Source organism: Panthera tigris, chromosome C2 (assembly GCF_018350195.1).
Source record: "Panthera tigris isolate Pti1 chromosome C2, P.tigris_Pti1_mat1.1, whole genome shotgun sequence".
NCBI classification, from domain to species: Eukaryota; Metazoa; Chordata; class Mammalia; order Carnivora; family Felidae; genus Panthera; species Panthera tigris.
This window is the reverse complement of record NC_056668.1, coordinates 84328745-84353697: the sequence shown is the minus strand read 5'-3', so window position 1 is coordinate 84353697 and position 24953 is coordinate 84328745. Positions and strand designations below refer to the sequence as shown.

The 24953-nt window shown below is 43.1% G+C and overlaps 1 long non-coding RNA gene and 1 pseudogene across 4 annotated transcripts in view; one reads left to right on the top strand and one right to left on the bottom strand.

Annotated features, from left to right (window-relative positions):
- The window catches only part of LOC122230458, a 54417-nt gene extending 41335 nt beyond the window's left edge, over nt 1-13082 (top strand). For 3 of the 4 annotated variants that reach the window (XR_006207413.1, XR_006207414.1, XR_006207415.1), the window contains 2 exons: nt 4499-4630; nt 5875-6000. This is a non-coding gene — a long non-coding RNA (uncharacterized LOC122230458). Of the gene's footprint in view, nt 1-4498; nt 4631-5874; nt 6001-8486; nt 8698-11998 lie in introns of those variants that run through there. The other variant, XR_006207416.1, reaches the window with a different exon arrangement.
- LOC107180784 lies at nt 10007-11004 on the bottom strand (annotated as a pseudogene).
- Nucleotides 13083-24953: the final 11871 nt, after the last annotated feature.

Sequence of the window (24953 nt, the reverse complement as noted above, 5' to 3'; positions counted from 1 at the left end):
ACTCTTCAGACAGACTGAGGCTGTTGGGTTGTCATGTTGAGTAGCTTCAAACTGAGGTAGCATGTCAAGCAGGAGTGATGTGGTTCTGGTGAGAGATGTTGAAATCTGAGTTTTTGTAGCATAAGAATAAAATTGATGCAGCTCTGTCTCATGGCTCCCTCCCCGGGAGGGAGGGAGCTACATTTCTGGCTACAGTGCAAGCATCATACAGCCAGATGGTTTGTTCGAGTGTGGCTGTCACACAATGAGGGGCTACTTGAAAGCAGTCAGATGGTAACACAATCGATTATTGTCATCTTAGAGAGTAGACAGTATGAAACCAATCATATTCTGTTTCTAGACAAAAATAGCTCAGAAGATGTTTTTATTCTGAGATCATGCATGCTGGATACAAACACACACACACACACACACACACACACACACACATTTAGCTCAGTGCCTGGTACAAAGTAAATGCTCAGTAAATATTCACCACTTTTGCGATTTACATTATGATTGTTTTATTTTTAAATTGCTGAAGTGAGATTCCCCCCTCATACTCTAAAGGCACCTAGAAATGAAAGGAAAAAAGGAAGAGCACTGTGGAAGATCATGAAAGACCATGAATCAGCAGGCAGGATGAAGGGGGGGGGAGCTATTTTTAGGATGGGGTTGCTGCTGGAAAGCTCAGAGGAAGGAGCAAGAAGAATAAAGAGGCTGATGAGGAGGGCAGAGGGGAGATCAACGGTTAACTGTGTGGAGTTTCAAGAGCAAGGAAAGGTCCTGGACAGGAAGAGCACTTCTGTGGAAAAAGGAAAGAAATGTGAGCAAGTCAGGGCTCTGAAATCCCTAAGGACTCCAGCTGCCTCAGGCTAAGCCCTGGTCTGTTTCTGAAGCCACAAGGTGCTGAACCGGGCTCATAGGCTGCCTGCCAGGGTGTGTGCGGATTTGCAAATGAGAGCAGATCACTCTACTGTTATCAAGACATTAAAGGCTGAAGCTTGGGGATGATGAGTTGATGGACCATTCTTTTGTTTCATTTAAAGCAAGATTTGCAACTTAATGCTGAGATTTCAGTTTGTTAACTGCACAGAGGATCATGTTCTGTTCTGCACAAAAACCGAACTACAGGTTCCAAGATTTGGGGGCTGGTCTAACGAGGTGGCCAGGACCAAGTGAGCTCAGATACTGAAGAACACTCCCCAGGAAAGGATGCCTTCTGTCTTCCTTGGACAAGTTTGCTGACCTTTGCCCCTGCTGAGGGGAGAGGAGGTGGCATCTCACTTCCTGGTGGGCACACAGTTTATTCAGGGTCCCCAAAGAGATTTGGCAAGTGGAATCTCCACAGACCAAATTGTGTTTCAGCCAACGTCGCTGGCTCTGTGCTTGTAGTGTCAGTGTCTGCCAATGGAAGGGACACCATGATGGGTTCACGTAGGACATTGCCAACCACCCACCTGGCTTGAAGCCAGCACCTTCACCCTGCTGTACTTCAGTTTCCACATCTGTAAGGTGAGGGGACTGGGGAAAAAGCTCCCTGGGTGTTCAGTCATGATTGAACTTATGCAGGTGTAAAGATACGCCTGCAAGATGTGGGCCTGGAGAACAGTTGAGAAATGTTCAACAGAAACGTTGGCTGAAATAGGAGGAATATGATCTTTTCCAATTGTATTTTTCTTGGCCCAGGACCAAGTATTTGTTTAACCCCTCTCTTACCTTCGTGTTATAGCCTATTAGATATTTTTTTTTTATAGCCTATTAGATATTTTTAATGAGCTCTTGCCTGTTGTACGTGTGTTTATCAGTTTGGGCCGTGAGCTATTCAAGGACAGGGACGGTTTTGAATAGGTAATACATTTACATGATTCAAAAGGAACAAAAGAGGAATATAGTGAAGCCTCCTTCCCCTGGCTACCCACTTCCTACTGGCCACCAAATGTTATTGTTTTCTTGTGTCTCCTTCCAGGGTTGTTTTATGCACGCACACAAAAATACATATGTATTTCCCTTCCACTTGCTCCCAGTACCTTTCAGGGAAAAATGATAGTGTAGTATATGCACTGTTCTGTATTTTCTGCTCAATACTTTATCTTGAAGCTCTTTTTACATAGTAAATAATGAGTTCCCTCAGCCTTTTTTATAGCTTCATGGTATTCCATTATATATATATATGTATATGTGTGTATATATGTATATATACAATTAATATATATATTTACCATAATTTATTTAAACAGTCCCAAACTGATAAATATTTAGGTTTTCAATCTTGTGATAACTAATACTATAATGAATAATCTGATGTATAAGTGATATTGCATGTGTGTGTGCGTGCGTGTGTGTGTGTGTGTGTGTGTGTGAAATTTTGTGCTAATGAAAGAAATGGTAGATATCGTTTAGCGTGATTTGGGAAAGACCAATGGGGTCTCTCACATCTGGGCACTTAGCCCACCAACACCAATTTCATTTGATTTCTCCTAGTTCTACACTGGGACTCATTCTTTTGCTGAAGATTTTGTCTCTTGTTGAAACACTAACCAGTTAAGCCTCAACAGTCATTTACAATCTATGATGAAATGACTAACCCCCTGAACAGCTTTGCTGTGGTTGTACCATGCTCCTGCTTAATACACTTATTTCTGTGGTTGTCCCCACCTTCGGTCAGACACTTTTGGCAAAGCATGCAAGGCCTTTCACAGCCGGCCCCTGCTCATGTTTACAAACTTAGCCCTTCTGGTTGCAGTCATACTTCACTTCTGTCGCCTCTCAAGTGAGTGATGGCTTTCTCATCTCCAGGCCTCTGCTCACGGTGCACCTCTACTTGGATTATTTTCCCTACTACCTCTAGACCTGCCAGTGCCTTAGCTCAGTCATCGCTTCCCCTGGCTATCCTTTGCCATCTTGCCTGGTTTCAGCTCTTGAGGGTCATCCCGTGGACTCTTACTTCCATCCAAACAGAAGTTCCTTAGCATTGCAATTGCTTTTAATAGTTTTTTTAATAGTTTAATTTTAATAGTTTTTTAATTTTTAATAGTTTAATTCCTGTAACTTAATAGACAATAAGTTCCTTATAATTAAGAACTTTTTTGTGTGATCCTTTTATTTTTAGTGCCTATAGCACAACAGGGACTCAGAATGTTTTGGGGATGATAAATGAATAGATCATCTTTCAGTTCAAGGGATGAATTAACAGTCAACCGATCAAAAGGAATATGGGTAGAGGAACTAAAAATTGGATTAGATTGCCATCTGGATTATTTGAGCTGGAGTGTCCAAAATCTGACTGTATAGTTAAACATATACACTGGCTGGAATCCCTTACAGAACTAGCGCAAGAGAGTCGTGTTTTACCAGTTCCTGCATAGACTCACTCAGTCAGGGGATTGACTGTGTCCTTTAGCCACAGCTGTCCGAGGTAGATGGCGTAGAAGTTGTCCTTTTGGGCTGCATTGATACTGTCAAGATGAAGATGGAACCGGATCATTGTTTCCCTTGTGGTCACATCGAGGGAATGAGGCAGAGGGGGGCAGAGCACAGACATGAGCTGGCCTCATCTGGCATGGCAGAGACATAGCCAAATGAGTCACTCTGGTGTCTCTCCCAGGATATTTGGCTTTGAGATGTGGGTTTGAGTTGGGGAAGTTTGGTTTTACAGCCCTAGGCCTTGGAACTATAAGGTGAAAGTAGGCATCCCTAAGCAACTTATTGTAGGAAGATTTTTCATTTGCATGTGCTGAGGGTTGGGATGACCTTCTACCTTGGATATGAGAGTTGTGTAAGTTTCAGTAACACAGCATCACTTCCAAGTAGACCCATGGGACCCGCCCCTGTCATAATTCTTAAGCCATCTTTTCCTAGATATTATTTCCTTGATTCTTGGAAAGTTGGATACTTCCTTAGATTTTTGTACAACTTACGTGACTTTCGGTTAAAACTAGGCAAGCTAAGGCCCCAAACATCTTTAATTTGCTTATGTAAGCCCACAGGACCTCATATCATGTTGGTACTAGGATAAAGTGTTTGTTAATCTCATAAAATATTAGTGAGATTTCCCTGTATTACAGTGTGTGTATATGTGTGTACGTGCATGTGATATATGTAACCTGAGTGGTGGCCAGGATATCTGCTGAAGATTACAGCAATTTTCAGGGTTGGGTTAGGTTGATATATAGCTGACTTTCAGTCCTGGCTTCATATTGGCATTACATGACCCATGGCAAATTATTTAACATTTCTGTCACTTGTGTTGTCATCTGTAGAAGAGGTTGATGATAATAATACCTTCTTGAGACATTTTGAAGATGAAATGAGGAAATAGATGTAAAGTGCTTCAATTGGTGCTTGGCACACAGTAAACGTTCAATACGTGAGAGCGATTATTATTATCAAGGCACTTTACATGATCTCGGGCATGCTCAGTGGAGAAGACACAGTGGCCTGTAGAGATCCTGGTAGGGGTCTGGTGTTGAGAATATGCACCAGCTCTCACCGTTCTCTTACTTCCTCACCTCTTCAGAGGAGCTTGGAGATGCAATAGCCAGATCATGGTGACTTGGACATCCGTTGGACAAGAACAGGCCCTGGGGGATGAACCCAAGATGTGGATGGGAGCTTGGCAAGGCCACAAGTAGATTTCAGGAGAGTTCAGGTGCGGATGGGTCAACATGGGTCAGCATGGGGACAGTCAGGCTGCCAGTGTCATGCTGCCACTGTGGGGCTGGGTTTCTCAGTGGAAACTGACGGGAGAAGGCAGACTGGTGGGTGGGGGGAAACTGTGCGGCTCAAGTCTCCGACAAAGGGATGGTTTCTGTACTCTAAAAAGAACTCTGCAAGCCAATGAAAAAAAGCCCCAAACCCTATAAAAAGTAGGCAAAGGATATGGACAGTTTGCAGACACTAAAAGAGAAATGGCTTTTAAGGACATGGAAAAGCTACTCAGCCCCACCCATAGGAAGAAAAATGCAAATTACAACAACAGTGAAATTTCATTTTTCACCTGTCAGATTGGCAAACTGAAAAGAGTTTGATAATACTGAGAAATGGCTTTCTGCCAATTGGTACAACTTCCAGAGAAAGAAATTTGTTAATATCTGTCAAAATGTAAATGCAAATGCCTTTGACCTAGCAGCTCTACTTGTGGCAATGCATCCCACATACATATTCTCAAATGTGTGAAACGATCCATGTAAAGGATTATTAATTGAGGCATTGTTTGTAGTAGCAAAGTTTCAGAACATTCTGAGAGTCCACTAATAGGATTGGTTAAATAAATAATGAGGCATCAATTTAATGAAATACTAACAGCTGTCAACAAGAATGAGGGAGTTGTTTATAGATATGAACTCCAAGGTTTCCTGTTTAATGAAAAAGAGCAGTGTGCAGAAAAACATGTCTAGTGGGCTACTATTTGCTTAAAAAAGAAAAAAAAAATTACTATATATATACTTGCTATCATATATATATATATATATATACATATATATATGATATATGTATATGCATATGCCTAAAATAGGTAATAATTTGCCTAGTGAGTAGGGAATTGGGAATTGGGGGCTTGGGGATAAGGGAGGGAGAAACTTTCCATTTTGTACTATTTATAGTGTTTGAATTTGAATCATATTAATTCATTACCTATTCAATCTTTTTTAAAAATAGCAATATTGCATCTTGCTCCCTAATACAGCCATTGGATTTAATGTGAAAAATGCTATAAAATATTGATTAATGCAATTACTTAATCCCCCACCACCTTACTCCTCCTGTTCCATTTGACACTCACTAATATTTGAACGGGTTTGATGTCCCAGGAAAATGCTACAGGTTTATTCTATAGCTCCCCTCATCCCCGGCATCCATACTCAACTATTGCTGGACGTGCCCCCTCCCCAGGGAGAAGAAGTTGTGGCGGCATGAGCACGGCTTTGTGAACGACAGAGCTGGATTTGAATCCTGCCTGTATTATTCACTGGTTATGTTAACTTGGTTGAGTTGCTTTACTTCTCTAAACCTCAGTTTCTGACCTGTAAGTAAAGTAAAAAAAAATTAAGAAAAAAAAGGCGTGTTTACTGTTGCATCTGAAATCGATCGTGGCTATAGGACTTAAAGTATCTAAGGATCAAGTTCATTAATAACAACAACTTTATTGTGGCCCGCCGCACCCATGTCCCAATTGACCTTTGCCAGAGTCATGGTGGAGCTGGCCAAACTCAGCGCTGCCCCTGGTTTCACTAACGCACTCAGTAATGACCTGGGACCACTGCTATCCTGCTGGAGTTGGTCTCTGTCCTTCCCAGCTCAGCCGGTTCCCCCTCTAAGGTACCGTCGCCACCTCGGCCCTAAGAGTTCCTCTTTTGTGTCCAAAGTCTCTGGCTGCTTTTGGACAGACTTGGTTATTTTCTCTGGTTGAGAGAAAGTTCCTAAAGTTCCTTTAGTATTGGGGTATGGGGGCCAGTGTGTGATGTCCGCAGCACCAGGGACCTGGTGACAACCACACTTCTCTTGTGGGGATTTGTGCCTGGTGCATAGGCGTAGGCATTTCAGGGGGGTGAATTTCGGACCCCTGTGTGAACTTTTCATCCACGTACGTACGTACCTGTGTCTTGCCAACTGTTTATTTAAGCAACTACTGGGCCCTGTTAGTAAGTGATATCAAAAACTCATAGGTGGTTGTTTTATAGTCAGTCTAAGCAATGGTAGAAGGTTCAGGTTTACATGTGCTCATATACTTGAATGGGGGGAAAAATTCATATAGGGTCAATAGCTTAGTTGCTATGGTGAGATAGAATGCTTTTTGAGAAAGTTTCTCTTTAAAGTCGAAGCTTAATCACGTTTAAGGCGGAGGAAAAACAGAAGGAGAAAAAAAAAACCAGACTGTGGTAGGCTAGATTTCCCCCAGATATTATTGCTGCTTCTGTCTCTACAGCCGAACATAACAGCTGGTGAGTAGAGAGAAACTGGAGAAAGATCTTTTTTGCCTTTAATCCAGTATGCTGTTTTCCTGTGCCCGTTTTACTGTAATTCTCAGCGGCTGCAGGACAAAAGCTGTTGACTGATACATGCAATTACCTCCTCTAATATTGCTCTCAACTGTCGGCCCTGACTGACAAAAGTGGATGAGGTTTAGTTAAGGTCTGGGAAAACACTCTTTTAATAAAAGCCATTCCCATCTCTATGATCACCTCCCTCCCTCAGACCTTTTCATCTGTTTTCTGGAAAGATAAGGCCTGGTGATGGAAAGTTAAAAAGTGGTGCTGAACTTGGGCGATCACGACACCACCATTTACCTCATAAAAACTCTCACAGTGTGTGTCTCTGTGTGTGCCTGTGTGTGTGTGTGTGTGTGTGTGTGCAATTTGCATTTGAAATAAGGAAAATCAGTTTGGGTCTCTGGGCAAGTCTTTTCCCAAAAAGAATAGGAGGTGATTTTAGGAAGTTACACCACATCCTTTTTGGGCTCAGACCTCTTTTGGTTTTTGTAGGCAAAAGTAAGCCCTGAGGAGGTACTTTCCTCAGTGTCCTTCGGCAGATTGCTGGACTTGGATGCTCTACTTCCTAATGGAGGATGTGCACAGCAAAACTGTGTTTAATGAACTGTAGGTGGAAACCTTCTCCTTCCTGCTGATGCAATGCTGTACGTTGAATGCTCACAGAGCACCACAATCCGAAGGAGTCAAGGCCCTCCCAAGGAGCCCTGGGCAACCCCAAGGAGGAAGAGGGGCGAATCTAGCGAGAGGGTTCTCCCCCTCCCCCGCCCATTCTCGGCTTAGAAGAATTTACAGTTCACACAGGAGGAGGGTGAGACACAAAAGTGAGGACGGCACCCTATTTACAGGTGTGGTCTGGGAGACTGAAGTGGAAAGTACGGGAAGACGTCCTTATACAAAGCGAACACTGTGTGGATTGGGCTGTGTCCCTGTGTTTTGAAAGGCCTGCCGGTTGCTCTGAATGCAAACTGCTGGCCATGGTGCAGGCATAGGGGGTTCTTCAGGAGGCAGCACTTGGCACAAAGTCCTCACTGATCCCTTTGATTGGTGCGAGCAGAGCAGACGGAGGGGGTTGGGGCTGAGGAGGCTGCAGTTTGTTCCCATGCCCAGAAGGGACCTAACTTCGGTCCGAAGTAAGTCTGCTCCCTTATCAACAGAATGAGGTAGCTTTGTCCTATCAGTTTTCCCCTGTGTTGGCACTCAATTTTCATAATACAGTTTGTAATGTGATAAGGTCTACACATTATTAATAGTAGCAATAGTATGGCAAGATTATTCCTATGCAGTTTTGGTAAAGAACAAAGGGCCAGGCTGCCGATGAAGTATAATTACCTAGGATTTTAGAACCAGGGCACAACATGTTCCTCTTTTTCAAGTATCTGCAGACTGTTTACTAAAAAAATGCTTCTCGTGGAGAGAAACCCACCTTCTACCTCCACCCCACCCCACCCCACCCCACCCCACCCACATTGATATGGAGACTATACATCAAGTTAACACCTTGGTTGCTTTCTGTAGGGGTCACAGAGAGTGTCAGCTGGGGTCAGATGAGAACAGCAGTCTGACTCAACAGACATTTATTGCACTCCTGCTGTATGCCAAGAAATGCACTGAAATCTGGAAGTGTGTAACACAGGAGAAGAAAAGGCTTATCGCCAAGGAGCCCTCACCTGGAAAGAGAGATGGAATCTCAGCCTAAGGTGGTGAAATGTTGACATGCTACCAGGAGGTGAGTCCATGGACAGAGAGCAGGAGATAGTTAAACTCAGCTAGGTCAAGAATGGCTTTCTGGAAGAAAGGGATGCTGGAGCTTTGTAACTAAGTGGCTACTTCCTTGGCTGCTTTACAGGCACTCAAAGGCCACTGCTCTATGTCCAAGGGACAACAAAATATTAAAGGGGCAGCAGGGTCTCCCTTAGGGCAGTAACATCCCAGTAATGCAGACAGGCATGTGACCAAACAATGGCATTATGGTGTGATTCCACGGGGCCAGCAATAAGGCACCACAGGGGAACAGATGACGAAGGGGGTGACCCGCTTCAACTTTCATGATAACGAAGGGGCTCACCTGTCACCTGTTTGTGCTAATAGTGATTGCATCGTGCTTTTCCCATGCCAGGCCTGGCTCTAAGTACTCTGGATATAGCAACATGTGTCATGTTCACACAACACTAAATGAGGACACGAAGGCAGAGAGAAGTTCCTGGATGCACAGTTAGGGCCAGGACTTAAACATGGGTTGCCTGGCTCCTGAGTCCATGCTTGTCACCATTCACTACTCGCCCTCCAATAGGGAGCAAGCTTCATTCTGGCCTTTCCTAAGGGGGAAGCAATTGAGCCCACTGTCTCATCTGGCTTCTGGGGAGAAGGCTGAAGAAACTTCTAGGCAAGGAATATTGAAGGAATTTTTCAGTTGTGGAATCCTGCCCCCAACCCCCTCCCTGCCACACAGAATCACATGTGCATTCACACCTACACAACACATATACACCCTCTTTCTCTCCCTTGGGCCCCAATTCTGCCTTTGCATCAAAATCACCCAAATTTTAAATAAAATACCGATGCCGAGGCCCTTTCCTGGATATACTAAATAATCGTATCTGGGAACAGACCTTGAGGATCTGTTTTTTCCATTTTTAAGAAAATTAAATGACATGCATGCCCAAAGTAAAAATTCACAGTACAGAAAAGAAAGTGTCTGCCCCTTCCATCCAGCTTTCAGTCCTTCCTTCCACAGACAAACACTTCCAACAGTGACTTGTGATCTGTTTCCTTCTAGAAAGCAATGATCTCACATGCCCATCTGTTATTTTCCTCTCTCTCTCTCTCTCTCTTTTTGGCTGGGTATTTATTAATGGCACATGACAAGGCAGGTCTCCCCAAGCCCCTCCCCTTTATCAAGGGGTCTGGGATGGAAACCATATAGAGGTCAGGATATTCTCAGTGTGTGGGGGGAAGGGTTGGGGCAAGGACTCTCCAGCAGCTGAGGGCTTCTCTTTTCCTCTTACTCTTGCTGGGACTGGTGATCCAGGGGGCTCTTACTCTTTGGAGGCCATCTGGACCACAAAATCTACCACCCAGTCCCCTTAGCCAAATTCATTATTATACCAGGAAATGAACTTGACAAAGTGGCCATTGAGGGCAATGCAGCCCCGGCATCAAAGGTGGAAGAGTGGGTGTCACTGTTGAAGTTGCAAGAGACAACCTGGCCAGTGTAGCCCAGGATGCCCTTGAGGGAGCCCTCCGATGCCTGCTCCACCATCTCTTGACGTCATTGTATTTGGCATCTTTCTCCAGGTGGCAGGTCCGATCCACAACTGACATGTTGAGGGTGGAGGCATGGAAAGCCATGTCAGTGAGCTTCCCATTCAGCTCAAGGATGATCTTGCCCACAGCCATGGCGGTGCCAGTAGAAGCAGGGATGCCGTTCTGGGCCCCTCCTCAGTCATCACACCACAGCTTCCCAGAGGGGCCATTGACAGTCTGCTGGGTGGCACTGATGGCATGGACTGTGGTCATGAGTCCCTCCACGGTGCCAGAGTTGCCATGGATGACCTTGGCCTGAGGGTCCAAGCAGTTGGTGGTACAGGAGGCATTGCTGACAATCTTGAGAGAGTTGTCATACTTCTCATGGCTCACGCCCATCACAAGCATGAGGGCATCAGCAGGATGGGCAGAGATGATGACCCTCTTAGCTCTACCCTTCAAGTGAGCTCCAGCTTCCTCCATGGTAGTGAAGACACCAGCAGACTCCACAACATATGCGGCACGAGCATCACCCCATGATGTTGTTGGGAACTTTCTCTTAGAAGACGGAGATGGGCTTTCTGTTGATGACGGGTTCCACATTCTCAGCCTTGACTGTGCCATTGAATTTGTCATGGGTGAAATCATACTGGAACACATAGACCATGTAGTTGAGGTCAACAAAGAAGTCATTTGGGATGACAATATTTACTTTGCCAGATTTAAAAGCAGCCGTGGTAACAAGGTACCCAATAAGGTCAAATCCGTTCACTCTGACCTCCACCATCATGTCTGGAGGATGCAGCTGGCACTGCACACGAAGACGCTGCTGTCTATTGAATGGGGAGGCGCAGAGAGCCCCCGTCTGTTATTTTTTAACCTCTGTAGATGATTGTGATGAATAGTCAGGTGAGAATCTCTGACCTGTGCCCTGCTCTGTCCACCTCAAAGATGTTTCATCTGTGGGAAAGGAGGGCAGGAAGAAGGAGGCTTAAGAAGTGGGGACTTTTTGAGTAGATGAAGTAGAAGGAGAGCCAAAAGGGCAAAGCTCAGAGAGAGCCTACTCAATGTAGCACACTGCTTCAGAGTGAAAGAGGTGAGAATTCCTCTAACATGCATTGAGTGCTAACTGCTGAGAGAGGCACGGTGGCGAGACACAGTCAGAAGTGAGTGGGGATCAACAAGGAAGTGTCTTCCAGAGGAGACTTGAGAAGTCTCAAAAATGAAAGGAAAGGGTATCTGGGGTGGAAAGAATGGCATGGGATGTGAATGCTCATTCGCTCATGTATTCCGGGTATTTTTTCCTTCAGTCCTTTGGGATGCGGTAGGTGTAATTGTAAGAATATGCACTGTGGTTTCAGGCTGCCCTGGATCACAGGTGTTGAAAATATAGTAGGTATGGTGACGGTCATACAGGAGGCACTGGGAATGAAACATGAAGTAGACATATCCTTATGTTCAGTCTCTGGGGAGACAGACATCTAGAAACCCGCTAGTGTGATAAATGTTTTCCTAATGGTGGGTAAGTAAGTGCAAGGTATGTGAAGGGTGGAATAGGACTAGTAACACTTGGTAATTTTTTTTTTACTCTTGGGATTTTTTTTTTTTTTTAAGAACTGAAACAGGACCTTCTTGGTCAGAGTCTTGAAATAGATCATCTTTTTGGTCCTCAGATTCTGGAAGGGGTCAAAACTGACCCGTCACAGACAAACTTGGGGACATATAAGGTTTGGTGGACTTGAGCAAGCACTTGGTTATAGTTTTGTGGTCTGTTTGCTTTCCAGAGTCTCCATGAGTCACGGGAAGACACAAGCGGTGTGCCTGCATACCTGTTGGATAGCCCTTCCTCTTCTAAATGCAGGCCAAGTCTGAGTTAGAAATCAAAGGCTTAACTGAGTTTTATTATTTCCAAGACTTTTACAATTGCTTTTCTAACTTCCTAATGATACATTTTCATTTTCTGAAGACAATCTGGAAAGGATCGTTAAGGATGCAATTTTTTTTTTAACAGATCAGAAGGAAATTTTCATGTTGTACCCCAGACTAGCCCAGATTAGGTTCCAGGATTTTTTCTGAATAGGATAGGACTGTCATAGGAGGGACTGTGAATCTTTTTTTTTTTTTTTCTTTTTAAGCTGGAAGGACTTTTAACAGTCAGATCTTTTCCTTTTTAAGTTCCTATCTCATGCCAATATGGTTGTCTATGCTTTGTCTTTGCAGCAGCACCATAAGGAAAGTAGGGCCCTTGCCATCATTTTACAGATGAGGGAAATGAAGACATCAAAATATTCAAGACTTTACCTAAGATCTTTTTGTTCTGATAAGTGGTCAGGCTGGTATTTGAACTTGGGTAACTCCACAGGAAAGTCCAGCTTTTCATTTTGCCGATGAGCCAACTGAAGTCCCAAGATGGCTTACTTCATTGGTTGCAGATCTTGGAGCTCAGGGCTTCCGATTTTGTGTGTTTTGTATGACACGAGGGTCACCCCTGAGGAGTGACCTGTATCTTGGGTCTCTTTCTTCCCAATGCATCTCATATACAGTCACCCTTCAGCCTGCTCCCCCCTCCCCTACCCCCACAAATCCATGCTTGTGGTTTCCCCGAAACTGCAGATGATGGTCCCAGCCTCTGTCTATCTTGACCTCTAATATCTCTGGCATTGACCCCACCATCCAGCCAAACCAGAGACCCTACATTCCTCTACAAGAACTCTAGATACATACTTTCCTGTCTCTGTCTTTATTCACCATTTCCCACTTTCTGGTATGCCCTCTTCTTGTCAGATCCACAGATCCCAAGGCTACTTGTCTTTTAGACCCATCATCCAAGCCACCTCCTCTATGAAGCTTGTGAGGTCCTACAGTTGTATAGGATCTGTCACTCTTGCTGAAGGATAAGGGACAGGTTGGAGAGGAGAGGGAGGGGAGAAAATTGTCGGAACTCAAAAGACAGTAGATATGAAGCTTGGAGGTGGATGCAATGATGGATGACCCCAAGGCTAATCAACAGCCACGGGAGTTGTGGATTGTTGAGTGCTTACCATGTCTTGGAGCAGTTAAATGCTGTCATCTCCTTCAATTCACAGCAAGTCATTGGGTTGCTGCAGCTGGGAGGCAAGTCTAGCTCTGGGTGAAGTCACAGCTTGTGCTCTTACTTGTTATCATGTTGTTTCTGGACAGCTGGTTGTGGGGCAGGAGAAGAACAGAGCAATCTCTGAAATGGAGGAGTAAAGGGATGAAACAAAATTGAGGTCATGGATTGAGACAATGCAGTGAGAGATACTGGAATCAAAAGGGTTGATTGAGGGCCATGGGCAGAGTGGAGCTCTCTTAAGGATATGGCCCTCGGTCCCTGCACCTTTGTCATAACAAGCCAGCTCAGCTTGTGGTGGCCATCTGGGCACTGGGGCCTGCACTTGTGGCTTGTGTCTTGCTCTGTGTTTCAGGGCTTTTGGTTCCCAAACTCCCTGAAGGCAGGGACTGTGTCTATGCCTTTTTAAAGTAGAAACATAGTCCATCCTACCAAGTGGCCAAAAGGAGGTGGGCAGAGGGACAGAGGGACAAGCACCTTGCTCTGCCCAAGGATGTGGGGAGGCTTCACACAGAGATGAAATGTCCAGGCAGAGAAGGGAACAGGGTGAGGGAAATTGGAGATGGACGGCAGGGCACGTGTTCAGGAGGGAAGGCCCAGAAAGGCCTGGGAGTGGTGTTTAGGGATGTGAGAGTGAGTCAGGAGCAGCCAGGGGGGGAAATAAGACAGGTTGGACCTGGGCCTAGATGTAAACGCGGCCCCTCACCCTGCCCTTCTGTGTGTATCTGGCACACACACTCCAGACTACTCCCAGCAACTTGTCGTTTGACACATTACCTTGTTTGTGAGCCTTGTGTAGGCCCAGGAGAGACCCTTCTTACTCCTCTTTCAAGGCATTTTAAGCACGCGTCCTGTGAGGCCTGCGTCAGCACTCTCAGCTAGAATTCACTGTCTCCCAGCAAGTGTCTTTTCTCCCTCTCTGTTCTAGCGCTGGCCACGCTGTTTTGTCTATCTTCCCTACTATTGGGAGAGCTATTTCCGGGGGAGGAATTTTGTCCTTCTCTTTGCACCCCCGATGCTAGCGCATAGTAGGTACTCAGCACGTTTTGATGATCGAATGACTCTGGACTAGCATTCATGTTTTTCCCATAGACCGTGTAAGCGGTCAGTGGGGCCCCACAACTCGGGGAACAGTAGAGGGGAATTTCCCTATTTGCTCCGTGAAGGCTAGTGGGCGGCCAGCATCCCGCTCACCCTGACTCCCTTCAGCCTCCGGTACCTGCTTACCCCGCCATGTCATTGCTCTGCATTTTCTCCTTTATCACTTTTTTTTTTTTCTTTCCTTCGAGGAGTGTAGCAACCCCTCAGGAGTTCGATTATATTGCAACATGAATAAGATATTTGAATTACGCTGTTTAAACGAGTCATCGCACCCCTAGTGTAATTGTTTGCCCCCTGTCCCGCTAAAGGTGATCTGCATTCCCAAAAGAATGCTTTGGGCCTGAATAGGGAATTGCTGAAATTGTGTGTTCCAGTTCTCTGGCTTATCTTGTGCATTGCAGGGTGTGTCATTTGTTTTACCCCTGGGCAGATGTGAACTTTTAAATGGTTACTCAGTGGAGCTGCTGCTATTTACAGAAAGACGTTGAATGGTAGGTAGTGCCCAACGTTCGTATATGTGTGGTGTGTGTGGAGGGGACAGAGAACAGCAGAGCGCAGGCTGGTGTGGAAGATGGTGTCCGATCTCCGCGAGGCAGTTTCTCAACATAGAGGAAAGCTTAAGCTCAACCGATTTAGGTTTTGGATTTGTGGTCTGAAGTCTCCCTGTTCCACATTTCCTCCATACGAATTTTGGTCACTCTAAAATATTAGCCTGCCCTGATGTCCTCACGCTGGATGGATCACCGAGGTAGCTTGCTATGCCTTAGCACTTCTTCATCTCGAAGCTGAGTTATAGGATAGGATTCGTCTACTCCCCAAATGGAGTGGGCACATTTCCCTCCATTGTTCATTTCTTTTAATGAAGAGAACATGATTGATTGTCAGACTGTCAAACATAACTAACTCCAGAGCCACCACTCATAGTCTGTGAAGGTCTCAGGAACTGGTGGTTATGTTGTCTCAGACATTTCAATTACTCAGACCTCTGTGCATTTGAGTTGGGGCAAGGCCCACACTGAGATAGACAGGAATTAAACTTTCCAAATTAAGGGTGAGCTCTATTCCTAAAATGATAGGTAAAGTCAGGTGTTATATTCATTCAGCATGCCCATGAGACAGAAATACACTCAGGGACTGGTAATATAAGAGAAACAGGCCCTGGAGGCCCCTGCCCTCAAGAAGTTCACAGTCTAGTGTGGTCGACTGGCATGCAAATGGTAACAATGTAATGGAGGCATGTACGATACACTGTTGGAAATCGGTACAGCAGGGCCTGCCCGAGGAAGTTAAGCAAAATTTTAAAAAGGAGGAGATACTTTTGTTGGAACTTGAAAGATGAGTAGTGGTGTTTATGAGGGTGCACAATTTGGAGGTGGGCATGCTAGGCAAAGGCTAGGGTGACTAGAGCCTCATGGATGGTGACTGAGATGAGGCAATTAGATCATGAAGGGCTTTGTGTACCAAAAACTGTATGCTAGTTTTGCACTGTAGATGTATTAGCATGTGTTCATCTGCACGAATGGAAACCTCCAACACTACTGACTTAAACACTGAAGTACATTGATTAGCATATATAATGTGCTCAAAGGCAGGGAGGTTCTAAGATGGCTGAATTCAGTGGCTCAACTCTGTCATTAAGGACCTAGGCTCTTTCCACTTTTTTGCTCTGCCATTCTTGGTATGGTCCTTTATCCTCAGACTGCTGCTTCTTTGGATCGCAAGATGACCAAAGAGGAAGAGAGGTTTGTTTGTTTGCTTTCTGACTTGATCTGTGTCTTTCTAATCAGGGAGGAAAATCTTTCTTAAGATGATCCCCTGACAGACTAATCCTCATGCCTCAGTGGCCAAAACTGCATTACATGCCCAATCCTAAACCATTCACTGGCAAGGGGAATGCAACCACCATGACTGGCTCAGACCAACCTGGACTCACCCCCTGGAGGGGACAGACCCACTTCTTCTGAAGTACATGGCCAGGTAGAGAATACTGGAACAAATTTGGGCCTCTGAGAAAAAGTAGGGGGAACAGGACAAATGGCTGCTGAGTTGGCAACTGACAGTGTTTGCTACAGTAGGTGATGAGCAGGGGGTGGCATGGTCAGCTTTTCATATTTAAAAAGATCACCCTGTCATTAGTGTAACCTTTGTTTTTATAGACAGAAAACTGAGAACAAGTGGAACAGTCTTATGAGATAGCACGTCATTGATCAATACTTGTGTTGAACTGGAGTTCAAATTTTCCTTGAGTCATGCTCTCCACCTTAAGGGTGGGAGGGGGTGGAGGGGTGGGTTCCGTGCAGAAAAGAAGCTTTCCATTCTGGATTTGCCAAGAAGTCCTTTATGGTATCATGGCAAGCATGCTATCTCTTTTAAATCCAGATAATGTGGTCCACTCAAAAAGGCCATTATAATCCTAGAATCCCAGCATGTTGGAGCTGGAAGTGACTTCGAAGTGATCTAGTTCAAGACCTTCACTTTACAAATGAGGAAACTGGGGCCTAGACAGTGAAGTGACTTGTTAAGTTCCAGTGTCCGGTGCATGGCTGAGCTGGAATCACGCCCACAGCTTTTCTTGACTCTAGCCCTGTGCTCTTCGTAATGGTTTCTCAGGGCCACCTTCTATGGAGGCTTATGTATGCACTCAGGAGTGCTAGAAAGGCTCTGCAGGACTTCTTCCTGTGTTTCTATTATGCTTGAAAACTACCCTATTGGATTTTTCTTTTTAAAAATAATGCTTTGGTTTTTATAAAATCGCAAACAATACTGGTATGTATGTTGAAGTTCTCTTATTATTCATTTATGATATGATATTAGTGTGAATGTGTCCCTCTCGTTTTTTCTTTGAAGCAGTTTTAATGGGGAATGAGGAGAGACCTTCTGGGCCCTGGCAACCTCAGAGAGGAAAGGAGACCCTAAGAAGAAGCTTTAAGATGTGAAGTGGGAGGGGCACCTGGGTGGCTTAGTCAGTTAAGGGACCAACTTTGGCTCAGGTCATGATTTCACGGTTCGTGGGTTTGAGCCCTGCATCGGACTCTGTGCTGACAGAGCCTGCTTCGGATTCTGTGTCCCCTGTCTGCACACTCCATCTTTATTTCTTTTATAAATGTTAACAAAAACAAGAAATGGTTTTTTAAAAAAGATATGAAGCAGGAGACTTGAGGGGCTCATTACTTTGCTGGGACTTTTCTTTTTTTTAAAAAAAAAATTTTTTTTTAACGTTTATTTATTTTTTTGAGACAGAGAGAGACAGAGCATGAACGGGGGAGGGTCAGAGAGAGAGGGAGACACAGAATCTGAAACAGGCTCCAGGCTCTGAGCTGTCAGCACAGAGCCTGACGCGGGGCTCGAACTCACGGACCGCGAGATCATGACCTGAGCCGAAGTCAGACGCTTAACTGACTGAGCCACCCAGGCACCCCTTTTTGCTGGGACTTTTCTTATGACACTAAGCAAAATAAGGCACTAAATAAGATCTTTGATGTCAACTGAGACATTAATACGTGGCAATTGGTTTGCAGGTGTTGGATGGAACCTCTAGCCCATTTTTCTTGGTAACTCAAACATCCATTCACGGTGGCCAATCGCACCCTGCCTCCACTCTTTCCTTTGACCTTCAGGGTGTTATGTGTCCACCCCCCCCAAAACATACATATGTCTTGGCTAAAATTTTTACCCAGAAACCTCTGAAAATTCATCCTTGTAGACAGAGTGGTACCAAGAAGGGGGGTGGGGGGGGGGAACAAGTAAAAACTAGAAATAGTTCCAGAATCAAGATTTTACTGACAACGTGCTACGTGCAAAGCACCAAGCTTAACCAAAGACTGATAAGTCCATCTATCTCAACTTCGCTTTTGAAAATAGTTCTACGGTATATTGGTTTATCTTTCTAGTAACATGTCGAACATCATACAACTTAGTTCTTGATGTAGAAGGTGGAGAAAGATTAGGCTGAAGCTGTAGAGACCAGGGCATCTTTGGATTTTGTGTAAGGTGGTCTCATTCATAGAAGGATAGATGGAGTTGCTAACCTAAGTTATTTTGTTGAGCAAAGTGGGCGGGAGACAAGGGCTGGCACAGGCCATAATGTAAGAGAAGAAAGGGACTGAAGACGCATGTGTATGGTGCCATTTATATCAATTTATCTTTATAGGCGGGTATGTATACAAAAAAGTAAATAAAATGCTTTTAAAAAGTGACCTGGGTAATCAGGAAACAAGTGACTGTAATCTTCACGTGCATCTAAAGTGATGACATGCTTCAGGCGATTGGCCGGACTGTGGGATTGTTAAGGGGGCCTCGCTCAAACTGGCAACGTTACAATTCTCTAAAATCGGAAGTGTGAGCATGTGGCTGGGGATGCTGCTCCACCTTGATTTACATTTTTGTTCTACTTTCACCTACTGATTATACAGTTTTTCATCTCATTTCATTTTTGCCATCTTTGTATCAGTAAAGGCTGAATTATAATAAAAATATGAATTGCAGATATAATTATATACATAGTTATATCTAAGTTTATTTCAAAATTGGGTATACTTTGTTCTACAGTGTGAATTTGTCCATCGTAAAAATCCTCTAGTATTTTTATAATGTCCTGATTTAAAGGAACCCCTCAAAGTGTTATGGAGAGATCCCTGAACAAGCTGGTATCATCTGACATTTTTAATTGAGCTCTTGTGAACCCCTTTCACAAGGTGTGCCTAATGAACTGAAACTGCCTTTGGGATCACCCAGGACATTCATCTGGCACCGTGATTGGGCAGAGGCTAGAGGCAAACCTCCCTTTCCTCCCAGCCACAGCCTAAAGCACCTCCCAGAACACACAGGAAGGCCAACACCATTTATTAAGCACTTATGTGTCAGATACTTTCCTCAGGGTAAACCAGCAAGGACGTATATTTTATGCCCATTTAATAGATCAGGAACCCGAGGCCCGAGGGGTTTAAGTAATTTATTCAGGGACAAATGAACTGAGCCAGTGTTTAAATCCTTAGCTCTTTAATTGAATAGGACAGTTTTGTTGTTTTCTTTTTCTCTTCCCATACCAACTCAGCCAATCAGGAAAAAAAGCAAACTGGAAGGGTTTCCTTACTCTGAAGACTTCCCCTTTTTTTGAGGTTTTTTTCCCAGCCATGGCTTTCAAGATGTGGAAGAGGAGATGGGAAGTGAAAGAACAGGTGGGGACAGATGGGAACAATCTCTCTCCATTCAAAGGTTAGGTTTTGCTAGGAGAAATGCCAGTCTAGAAATGACTGTTCTAGAATAGCTCAAACTTGGGGTAACTTCCCTCTGAGAACCACATCCATTCATTTCTGGAACCAATGCCTGGTATCAGTGACCTGGCTTCCAGAGCTTTCTGATCTTACTTAAGACCATTTCATTCTTAGTGTGTTGGACAGGGAGTAGAGCTTCTGAGTGTTCAAAGACAGAAAAATAAGAATAAAACAAGGGGAGGGGGTCTTGATGTGAGCAGGCAAACCTTTCCCAAATCTTGGCTTCTTAGAGGTAAACTTCCTTTTGTTAAGTAGCAAGAGTTGAAAGAAACTTCCACTAAAAGGAACATTCACTATAATCTCCTATGGCCTACAATATATTTTTAAATTTATTTATTGTTTAATTTACATCCAGGTTAGTTAGCATGTGGTGCAACAGTGATTTCAGGAATAGATTCCTTAATGCCCGTTGCCCATTTAGCCCAACCCCCCTTCCCACAACCCCTCCAGCAACCCTCTGTTTATTCTCCATATTTAAGAGTCTCTTATGTTTTTGTCCCCTCCCTGTTTTTATATTATTTTTGCTTCCCTTCTCTTGTGTTTGTCTGTTCTGTGTCCTAAAGTCCTTATATGAGTGAAATCATATGATATTTGTCTTTCTCTGACTAATTTCACTTAGCATAATACCCTCTAAGTTCCATCCACGTAGTTGCAAATAGCAAGATTTCATTCTTTTTGGTTGCTGACTAATACTCCATTGCATATATATACCACATCTTCTTTATCCATTCATCCATCGGTGGACATTTGGGCTCTTTCCATACTTTGGCTATTGTTGATAGCACTGCTATAAACATTGGGGTGCATTTGCCCCTTCGAAACAGCATACCCGTATCCCTTGGATAAATACCTAGTAGTGCAATTGCTGGGTTGTAGGGTAGTTTATTTTTAATTTTTTGAGGAATCTTATGGACTACAATAAAGTGGAAACAGGGCAATATGGATATTTTTTCTCTACCAGTTTGGACCCTCTATCAACCCTCAGATTCAACTGAGCACGTGTTTATTCCTCTCTGATACATGCACTTTAGGATTAAACTACTCTGAGTTTGTTAAGGGGAAAAAATCCATTTAACATTTTAAGTCATTACTTATTGCGTAGGTTTTATCAGTTGTTTTAGCAGAAGGCTTTTGGTTGCTTCCCACATATAGGATTTTTTTTTTTAACCTTTAAATAGGACAAAACAGCAGAGGACTAATTTTTACTTCCTGTTGGCTCAAGCAGGAAACGCAAGCCAGACTGATTCCTCCATGTTTGACTTATAGCTTCGAGAGTGTCTAGCCAGGTATTCTGAGTGCCATCAAGCAAGTAACAGTTGGAGAACGTGCAGCGAAAGAAACCACACAACAAGGAGCCAAATCACACTTTTCACTTATTACCGAACAACTTTAGGATAAATTGACACTTAACACATTGCAGTCCGATGTTTGCCGCCGTGTCTGATACACGGTACTGTGTGTATATCATGCAATTATGTTCTTCACGTGATTGTTCACATAAACTTATTACATTTTGGAACAGATACAGCTAAAATAAATCTCTTTTGAATTTTCAGCAGAAAAATGCTATTGGTTAATACCAATTAATATACGATTAGACTATGTGTAGTTGTTTTGGGCATATGACACTAAGGGTTCTGCACCTAGTTCCAACGTGTGAATTTTTCCCCTCACACCAAGCAATGCTCCAACACCCGCTAGGCATCCTACAATTCAACTCAATAGGTTTCTCATGCTGTCTCTACAGAGATAGTCCCACAAGACTGCCCTCCACTTCGAATAGCTTTTGGCAAGTCTAGGCTTGCTACTTTTGCTTATGACAGACTCAGAGGTTCCCATGACACCCTCATTTTTTCATTCTATTTTATTTTAATATTTATTTTTGAGAGAGAGAGAGAGTGCACAAGTGAGGGAGAGGCAGAGAGAGAGGGAGACAGAATCTGAAGCAGGCTCTGGGCTCTCAGCTGTCAGCACAGAGCCTGATGCAGGGTTTGATCTCATGAACCGGAAGATCCTGACCTGAGCCGAAGTGGGATGCTTCACCGACTGAGCCACCCAGGTGGCCCCCCTCCTTGGTTTTGATTAATTTGCTGGAGCTGCTCATAGAAGTCAGAAACATTTTACTTACTAGGTTACCACTTTATCAAGAAAGGTACAACTCAGGAGCAGCCAGATGGAAAGACCTACAGGACGAGGTTCGGAAAAAAGGCTTAGAGCTTCCGTGTCCTTCCAGAGCAAGTCACCCACCCCAAACTGCCATGGGTTCACACACCCGGGAGCTCTTCGAACCCAGTCCTTTTGATTTTTATGGAGGCCTCCCTCATTACACAGGCATGATTGATTAAGTCATTGGCCTTTGGTGATTGAACTCGATCTCCAGCCCCTCCCCCCTCCTGGAGGTCGGGGGTGGGGGGATGGGACTAAAAGATGTAACCCTGGAATCACAGGGTTGATTCCACAGGCAACGAGCCCTAATTCACAGGGCAGTCCAAAAGTCCCTTCATTAGTATAACAAAAGGTACCTTTGTCACTGTCCTCACTTATGAAATGCCATGGGTTTTAGGAGCTCTGTGTCAAGAACCAAATATGTATGTCTAATTATAAAATTGCAATATCACAGATACCCATTCTCTGACCATTTCATACTGAAATAACTAAATTATGCAGTAATAAATTATTTGTTCAGACATTTTGAAGGACAAGAGAAAGGTAACCTAAGATATTTTAAAAGGTAGCATCAGAAAAAAAGGTAATTATAAAGTAGAAACATAGTTAGGCTGGTGGTGGTCCGACCTTCAACTGCCTTCTTTTGCTTTCTGATTGAGTAGTTAAGGGACCTTGTAAAGGCATCTCTACCATTTTTACCCAAGGAATTATCAGCTTTTATGTGAATAATATCAAGGTGCTGTGATCTGTTGCCCTCTGCTATGATATGCTCTCAGCAACTCCTAAGACACTGTTAAGCTTTAAACGGACCCAGGCTCATTGAAAATAGTGATCTTTATACTTTTTAATTCAAGGAAACGAGTAGCTAATTTGGGGTAGGAAAGCATAACAAGACATGTTTACAGTTTCTTCTTGATGATAGGGGCAATTGGTACCAAAATTTATTCAACCACTCTCCTAGTTTCTGAATTTGGGGCTGAGTCATGTGCAAAAGTAAAATATTAGAGCCTTTGAATAAATTCCTTATTTAACCTTCCTTTAGAATTTGCTTAATTGGCATGGGTTCTAAATTATAAGCCACAGAAAAGAATATACTTCTAATTTTTTTCTTTAGATGTGATTCACATATAAAATTCACCCCTTTGAAATGCACAATTTAGTGATTTTATGTATATTTACTAAGTTGTACCACTATCACCACTATTTAAGTGTATAATATTTTCTTTACTCCCCAAAGAAATCCCATACCCATTAGCAGTTGCTTTTCGTCCCCCCTTCCCCCGTCTCTGGCAACAATTACTTCACAGTCTATTCCCTATGGATATGGCTATTCTGGACATTCCCACCTTTTTGATAAACCAAGTCATGTTGATTATTCTTGTCTCACTTCTATCAAGAGTCCTCTGCACTCTCCTAGAATGTACTCTTTCTATATGGAAAGCCTTCCCTGTGAAAATATCTGCATAAAGAACTTATGATTTTATTCTTATATCTTATTGTCATATCCAGGTTATTAGTTCCAGGAGATCAGGGAAAATATCTTAAGGTTTAGCGTTTACTGGGGACTTCTGTGTTACCAGGACTTCACCGAGCTTACATATTTATTGGGCGCCTACTGCATGTTAGGCACTGTGCTGTGTGCTAAGGATACAGTCTCTGCCTCAGCGTTACCTAAGCCTCATCACAACCTTTGATGTTTTATACTGTTCATGCAATCTTATACACAATGGACTTGAAGTCCAGGTTTTCCCAACAGGCAAGTGAAGAAGAAGGATATGAACCCAGGTTTGGACAGCCTTTCCAACTCACACTCTCCCCATCATGGTCCCCATCACAATCTTCATATGAAGATTCACCACATGGACCTAATTCAGTACTTATCACTCACTGTGTTGATCCATGTTACTGTTGGTGTTGGTCCTCTTAACACAGCCCTGTGGTAGACAATTTAAGAGTTAATAAACTTGTTTTAAAAAGAAGTAGAAAAATGTTTAACCTCACAAATTATTAGAGAAATGCAAAGCTACAGAAGAAGGAGGCACTATTTTACATGTGCTAATAAACATTTTTAAAGTAACAATATGCAAGTGTTTGCGATATCTTTACATTTGATGAAAACGTGAATTCTTAAAGTCCTTTGGAAGACAATAGCTGTCCAAAACAAACAAACAAAAAAAGTTCAGTCCCCTGACTTAAAGGAATTTAATGTAAAGAAATAATCCAACAGATGAGAAGAGTTTTATGTATGAAGATATTCACTATACCATTCTTTCCAATGGTAATGCATTATTTAAATGTCCAAGAATAGTTTAATAAGTGGCATAGTATGGCAGATATTTTTAATGGAACATTATACAGCCACCAAAAGCGATAATTATGAAGACCTGAAAAATGTTTTAAAACAATGAAAAAAAAACCAATGGTGTTTTAAAAAACATATATATAAAACATATATACTTATATTTAAAACTTGAATACAATTATATAACAATTGCATGTACAAACAAGTTTTAAAAACTGAGGACAATATCTGGCACATGGTAAATAGTAAATATTGGTTGAATGAATGACTGCCTGAACAGAAATAGAGAAACACTCTGCATGGTATGTAATGTCCTTTTCACAAATTACAAAATTTGAATAATGTATTCTGGTTGAAGAAAGACTTTTAATAAGACTAAAGGCTATGTAGTGACTCAGGAAATGTCAATTATAAAATATCATTGCAGGTCTAGAAAACATGTAATATTTTAAATGATGCATGCATACAAATGATTTATAACAAAACTTTAGAACATGTAGAGAATGTTAGTGAATATATCAACAATCATAATAGTTTTATTAATGTGGTATAATAGTGTTTTTGTATTTTTAAAATAATTTATCATCTAATTCCAAAAATAAGATAGATTGGCTAAGAGTAATAATTAAGAACATAAAGCCTTCTGCTAGTGGAGAAAGGAACCATGTAGGAGAAAGGAACAGAGACAAGCTCTGTTCTGCAAGCTCTGTTCTGCAAGCTCTGAAGTTGAGCTTGTTGCGACAATAGACAGTCAGAAGGGAGAGAGATCTGTGGTGGGTTTCATAACAATCCCTACTATTTATTCG